Raw genomic sequence first — 7,094 nt, forward strand, 5'->3', positions numbered from 1 at the left:
CCCCTTCTTTGAATGACTGTGAAAAGCACCAGCATCAAACAGTGCAAGGAACAGGGCTGTGGAGGCTCCAGGGCCGGGCTGCCTTGGTGGGTGAATCAGCCAGAACAGCAAAGAAACAGCCTCAGGGTGGGGCTTTACGATCAGCATAAACCGATCCGAGCCCGTGCGGTTGCTGAGGGATGGCATGGACATTAGCAACCCCTGGGCGTGCAGGCAGATGAGGGAATTGATCCAGCTGCAAATCAACCCGGCAGCAAGTGGCTGGTTTCCATCTTAGCTGACTCCGCAATGCAGCCAAGTCCACGCCTACGTGAGCACTAACGGGATGGAGCCATCACCTCCAGCAGCACCGAGGGATCAGGAGGGCCTGAGCCGATCAGGAAACTTCACCTGCAGAAATCCTAGCCCTGCAGCCATGGGATAAATGAAGAGAAAGCTTTCTGAGTTCCACAGTGCTTAGAAATGTGCCTGGAATTTGGAAAAAGAAAGAAAATTCTCTTTGGGAAATTTTTCTTAGTGCGTGGGAAAAAGCCTTTTGCTATGCTTTTCCCATGCTTTTATGATGGTTTTTGGGTGTGATTCAGAATTCTTCAAACCGTTTTCATGTGCTCAGTCAATTTCTGTGTTGATACAAGCATGTACAGTGGTACCTAAAGTACTGACTTACTACTTAGGTTGGGGGAATTAAAAACATTTTACAGGAAACTGAGAAACAGTATGTGATCTCTGTTTGACCATGTCTGGTCATGCTGAGAGGGTAAAGCCAAACTCATGCAGGAAAGTTGATCTGTGCGGGATTACCTGCACACGACAACATCCTGTTCTGTGCAGTCTGTGCTCAGTGTCTGGGCTCAGAGCCCACAGTGACTGGTATGAGTTCAGCAGGATGACCATCTTAGCAGCATTTACAAGAAGAAAAACAAAAACAAAAAAGCCTCCTGCTGACACCGCAGTGCTTGCTGCTCACTCTGACACTCTCACACAAGAGTTGCTGTGTATACAGAGATCTGTGGCTCCCAGGACAGATGTGAGTGCATTCTGGAAAGGTCAATGTGCTTCATGTTAAAAATGAGTGATGTTGGACCAATTAGCAGAACTGGAACTAGAAGCTGAATGCAAGTCTCCATCTGCCACGGGGACATCCTAGTTACTGAGCTAGCAGGCTAGAGAAGAACACTTCTCAGTGCTCTGCTGTCAAGGCTCAGTTCAATACTCCTTCACTGAGGCAGTAGGATCACGTTATGTTTCCTCTGACAGCTCATCCCACCTGGGGAATTTCCATCTTTCCTGTTTGCACACACTCCTATATGTCTACACAGCAATAGTAAACCAGGTCAGTGAACTAAATATAGCTGGGGAACAGAGAAATTACGGTGTAGCTGAGGCAATCTGACAGCCCTTTGGTAACATCACATTCCTCCCTTCCTTCTCCATACTCCTTGGAGCTTTACAGCAGCTCTGATCTCAGTCAGGCCCTGCCTCCACTCGACCTGTCTAACCAGCAGAAAAATGACACAGGCTAAAGGAAGAGAAAGCTGTTTTGGTAGGTGAGATGCACAGACTCATAAGCTGCTTAGTTGGCCCAATGGAGGATGCAGGAGTCTGAAGCCAGAAGAGAGTGAAGTCTCAGGGATCTCAGGAATTATATAATTTCCTTTACTAATAACATCTCACTTTTGCTCCCAGCCATGCATCGTCTCTACTCAGCTACTCCTTGTATATCTCATTTTCCTGTGTTTTTTGTTTCTTCCATTTTTCCTCCCTACCACCTTGTTTTATTTAGCTTCATTTTTAGCTGTTAAACTCTTGCATCAAGGATCATTATCATTCTGAGTCTATAGGGCCATAAGAAGGAAGTGGGAACCATTCCATGTGAATGAGGAAACTACACCACCTTGGTAAAACAGGCCTTCAGCGTGCCTAAAATAGTCACCTGTAAGGCCTAATAGTGTCAATAGATGGTGCTGTATACGTATTTTTAGGAATGCTTTTTGGCCACGTTTCCTTTGAGTATGATATCTGTGAAAAACTGGAAGCCACATAATTAAATATTAGGCTTTTCTCAGAGAATCACTGCAGAAATATAAAGACTTTCCAGTCCTTGGCATCATGTCACATAGTACAATATGTATCTAATAAATAAAGATTGTGTGATTCAATGAATGTGAGGATTTGATGTATGCAAGTGCAGCAGTTCTGATATTTTCATTAGCTGGTATATATCAAAAAACATGAGAAACTGTTCTCCTTGCACTTATCTCTTTTGAGAAATTTCCCTGACTCCTCTCTCCAAGCCCACTTACTCGCAATTTTCTGGGCCCCTCAATACAGGAAAGACATTGAGACCTTGAAGCATGTTCAAGAAAGGGCAATGAAGCTGTGAGAGGTCTGAAGCACAAGCCTTAAGAGGAGTGGCTGAGGGAGCTGGGGTTGTTTAGTCTGGACAAGCAGAGGCTGAGAGGTGACCTTATTGCGCTGTACAGCTACTGGAAGGGAGATTGGAAAGGTGGGAGTCAGCCTCTTCTCCCATGTAACCAGTGATAGGACTAGAGGGAATGGCCTCAAGTTGCACCAGGGGAGATGCAGGTTGGACATTAGGAAATGCTTCTCTGAAAGTGGTCAGGGGCTGGAATGGGCTGCCTGGGGAGGTGGTTGAGTCAGCATTCCTGGAGGTGTTCAAAGAACATTTAGATGTTGTATTGGGGAACAGGGTTTAGTGGGAAATACTGATGGTACATGGATGGTTGGACTGGATGATTTTAGAGGTCAAACTGATCACATTCCTTTATGAACACAAAGAGGATGTGAGCTGTAGAACTGAAAAAAAATATATAGCTTGGTACTTTCTATGTCTAGTAACTTCTAGCCGCTATGAAGAACAGTAATTTCTATCAGTTTCTATTTCTCAGTGTGGAACAGAGTTCTGTGAATCCCAGTGCATAATGGGGCCATATGCAAATAATAAAGATGTCTTCAGGTGGCGGGGATCCTGAAAAGGCACAATGTGCAGTTTTAAATATCTTGGCCTCTTTGTGCCAGAAATGCTGACTAAATGTATGCATATACATTGTAATGCAATTCAGCACATTTCTACACTTTTTCCCTAGAAAACAATCCAATTCTTTTCTTTTTTTCTTTTTCCATTTTTAAAGCTAATTTGTGTGGCATTATAGATACATTCCACCTTTGTACTTGTCTGCCATGAATGACTAAATGCCTGTGTAGAGCTACACTGAAGAAGAATTTTGCACTACCTAAATCCTCATTTTTTACCCATGCCATGAACCAACACCAAGAAGCTGTAAGGAGAAGAATATATTCTCTAGTAAACAGGTAAAAATAATTTATCCTGAGCCTTGAATGTTTTGAAAGAGTTTTTCTTCTTTGGGTTGCATCCTGTTACTAACCTAACCATCCCTCTTTTATAACATTGTAGGCAATCATTCCTCTACACAAATACATTATTGTAAAAGGATACATAACTAGACTGTATTATGTGTAACTCCATAGGGTCTAGGAGTCACCATGAAGAGCCTCTTTCATTTCCTGGCACACATGAATGCATAGAAATGTTTACAAATAAAATAATAGACTGAACAGAGTTTCATCTTCGTAATCAGTATTTAAAGCCAATGAACTCAGCTTTTTCCCCAAACTCTAGGCCTTTTTCCTTATTTTAAAACAGCTGAAATATGGAAATGTGGGACACTTCAGAGAATATTCTGAGATAAATCTTTTTTTCTCATTCTCCTCAAGTCTTAATATGTCTTTCTTTAAGAGAAAGCCCGAATTTCTGGCGTCCCCTTCGGTCTATACTAAGGGTTTTTATTTGCTCCTAGTGCTGGCAAAATAAATAATAATAAAATAAAATAAAATAATAATAAAATAAAATAAAATAAAATAAAATAAAATAAAATAAAATAAAATAAAATAAAATAAAATAGCATTCATTAGTGTGCCAGAAACAGAAAAGTCTTTTTGTTGTCATCACAGCTGAAAACAAAAGGATTCTCTTTCCATGTTGCACCTTAGATTTTTAGTTTTAGAGCTGCCAGTTTTAATTCCTGGGTTGCTGAGGGCAGGATGAATTCTTTGAGATATCAGCCCCACAGTAAAAAAATCTTAACCCTGTTAATGGGTAACTGCAAATGCAGGAACCTTATGGGAGACTTCTCCAAAGCAGATTTACCACTATTTTCATGTCAGGTGTTGATGAGTCTGAGGTGAAATTACCATAAGGCCATTTACAGGAGTGCTTTCATCAGGGCTAGCTGTGATAATTCTTGCTAGGGAATAGCAAAACAGATTCAGAAAAATCTCAGTATAATTAAGGCCTTGTTGATGAAAGTGTGACTGAGAAGGATAGAAAGCAGATTAGCTAACAGTGACCTCATGCACGTCATTCCTCAAAGGCGAGCTCTGCCACAGCAGGGCAGCACCAGGCAGGGTGCACAAAGCAGCTCTTGTCATGTCTTGTCACTGATACAATAATGGGTATCAGGAAGGACTTCACAGTGCGGCTTGTTTTGCTGGAACAGATTGAATGACACTTTCTAGGAGCCTATTTCTGGTGACTATTAGTCATTATTCTTTGACTTTTGCTCCTTATTTTGTTTCCTTTTCTCCTAATTTATTATTTTTTTAACCTTTAAAGTCTTTCTTATTTTTTTTTAAACATTTACTATTTGTTGTTCCTAATCTCTCATTCCCATTTCAACCTGCCTCTTTCTTTCTCTTTGTTACACTTCTTTCCACTCCTGGTTTCTATCAGCCTTGCCTGCAGGCAGCCGTCTGTTTTTTCCAGCTGATCACAGAATGACGTCTCCCCTTGCTCCCAGGCCTTCGGGTCCCCTCTGTAATCAGTCCTAGCTCATTCCCTTTCTTCCTCTTTTCTTTCTCTCATTCTTACATTCAGTCATCTGTTCTCCTCATGTACTCATCACAAGTCTCTTTCTCACTTGTCACTGTTGCATCCTTTGAAGCCTGGCAGGTAGCTGAACACTTTACTTCTGAGTTCTCCTCTGAGAACCTGAAGTACCTCCTAGCACATCATATGGATGCCAGTAGTATTAGAGTATCACTTGCAGCACAAGAGAGTGGTGTGACCTATTAATTTGCCAAGCAATACGTTGGTGCCCTTTGTCTTCCTGCATGTATCAGGGAGCCTTCTCTGGCTGTTCTCACTGAAAAGATCTCATTTGAAACAATAAAAGCTAAGCCAAGGGGAAAAAAAGAAGAAAACTGAAACAAAACACCACAGTGTTATATATTTTACCAGAGAAAATGCTACGTTTGCTAGGTGCCATCAACCAGTATTAAAACAAGTCAGCTGAGGCACCGTGTAATGTCTAGGGGCAGTTTTTCAAATGCTATGATGTCTGACTCAGAGACATAGCTGATCTATCTCCAGGTGAACACGCTGTGACACTCATTTTACAGTGCATGTGTGTAGGATCAGCTGCCTTAAAATGCATCCTGTGTTTCATCCACAGTTTCAAATGCTTGCTTGCACAGAGATCCAGACAAAAATATATCTGTACTGCATCCAAACATGTTCCTTCTCATATGTTGCCATCACAGGCCTTAGGACTGACTTGAGGTTTATTCAGGAAAAAAAAAAATAAAAAAAAATCCGGACACATAGACATTGGCTGGACAAGCATATCCTGAGCATTCCCTTTTCCTGACTAAACAGCTATGCAGATGCTTGTAACTTTAAGTTGCACTGGGCAGCTCATTGCAATAAAAGGCATGGGTTACGCTGCTGCTGCACAGAGCACTCACTGGCAGCCTTCACTGCAGTTTTACTTCCAGCTGTCTGCTTGTGATTTAACGTCCCCTGAGGCTGCTCAGCTCCACTGACAGTGCAAAGCAGCAGGGTGTGCAGGGTGAGTGCAGTGGCTGAAAGACAGACTCCTGCAGTGTGACCAGCCACACTTGAGCTGCTGCCGGTGCTGCCAGACAGGCCAGCTGTCTGACTCACTGCACTGTCTCTCTGGCTTTGGAAATGCAGAAATGTTTCAGTGGTTCCCACAGGTGTTGTCAAGGGCAGGTATAATTTTGTATTGAGCTTAAAAATCTAGTGAGCATTCAGGCTGACCACAAGAAAGGGGCTGCTTTTCCTTTGGATTCATGAATCACTCCCACCACCCCAGGAGCCTTGAGTACACTACTGCCTGGGCATGGGGCTGGGGGGGGGGGGGTGAGGGGGGGGGGGTTGCTCGTTTAGAGGAATATCTTTTACCAGGGAGCTATCAATGGCCATGCTCTTGTGATGAGGAAATAGACTCTTTCCCTTTTCTTCTTACTGTTCCACTTCTGAGGCACTAAAATGCATTGCAACTCCAGACATTTAATCTGCCTTTAAGCTACCGGTCCAGCCTCTGACTCATGCAAAACAAATTAAAATACGTGCAGGTCCTGCTGTGGTGTTCAGAAAGGCCTAGTGGTGTTCACTGGTGGACAGGCCCTGCTGGGCAGATCACGTACAGAGTCTGTTGCAGCGCACAATGGGCTAAAACAGCTCACCTCACCATGGAGATCTGCAGAAAGCACACAAGCAAGAAAAGTGTTCGTCAGCCTCTAGCCAGCATAGTTTGATGGTGTTGACCAGACTAAGCTATAATCTGCAGTGAGGGGTAATGGGATAGCATTTAGACCTTCATTAGCACTTTATTCAGTTGAAAGGTTCAACTGCAGGCAGTAAAATACCATGACAGGTTGTATCTTTGTTGGTGAAAATTAGAGTGGCAATTCTGTAGTTGAGCTCAAACACAAGTGAGCACTTGGTGAGGCTGCTTTTGTCCCAGCTGTCCACTGTATGTAGCAGGGAGGGAAAAAAAGAAAGCATTGACTTTTTTATTTTTCCTTTTTCCACACCCACAGCTTCTGACTTAGAGATTTTTGCATCCGAGTAGGTAGCTCTGACAGTGAACAGGAAAGCCAGAGTCGCTGACAATTTTACATGTGACCACAGGGAACACTGGGCTGCATAGGTGGGTCTGGGACAGGATACTGCACAACACAGCTAGCCCAGAAAATGCTTCCCGTTGCTGTAAGCAATGTTTTTCCTTTCCAGCATACAAATACATACA

The sequence above is a fragment of the Coturnix japonica genome, chromosome 5 (genome assembly GCF_054131305.1).
Source record: "Coturnix japonica strain WE chromosome 5, WE-NBRP24, whole genome shotgun sequence".
Taxonomy (NCBI): domain Eukaryota; kingdom Metazoa; phylum Chordata; class Aves; order Galliformes; family Phasianidae; genus Coturnix; species Coturnix japonica.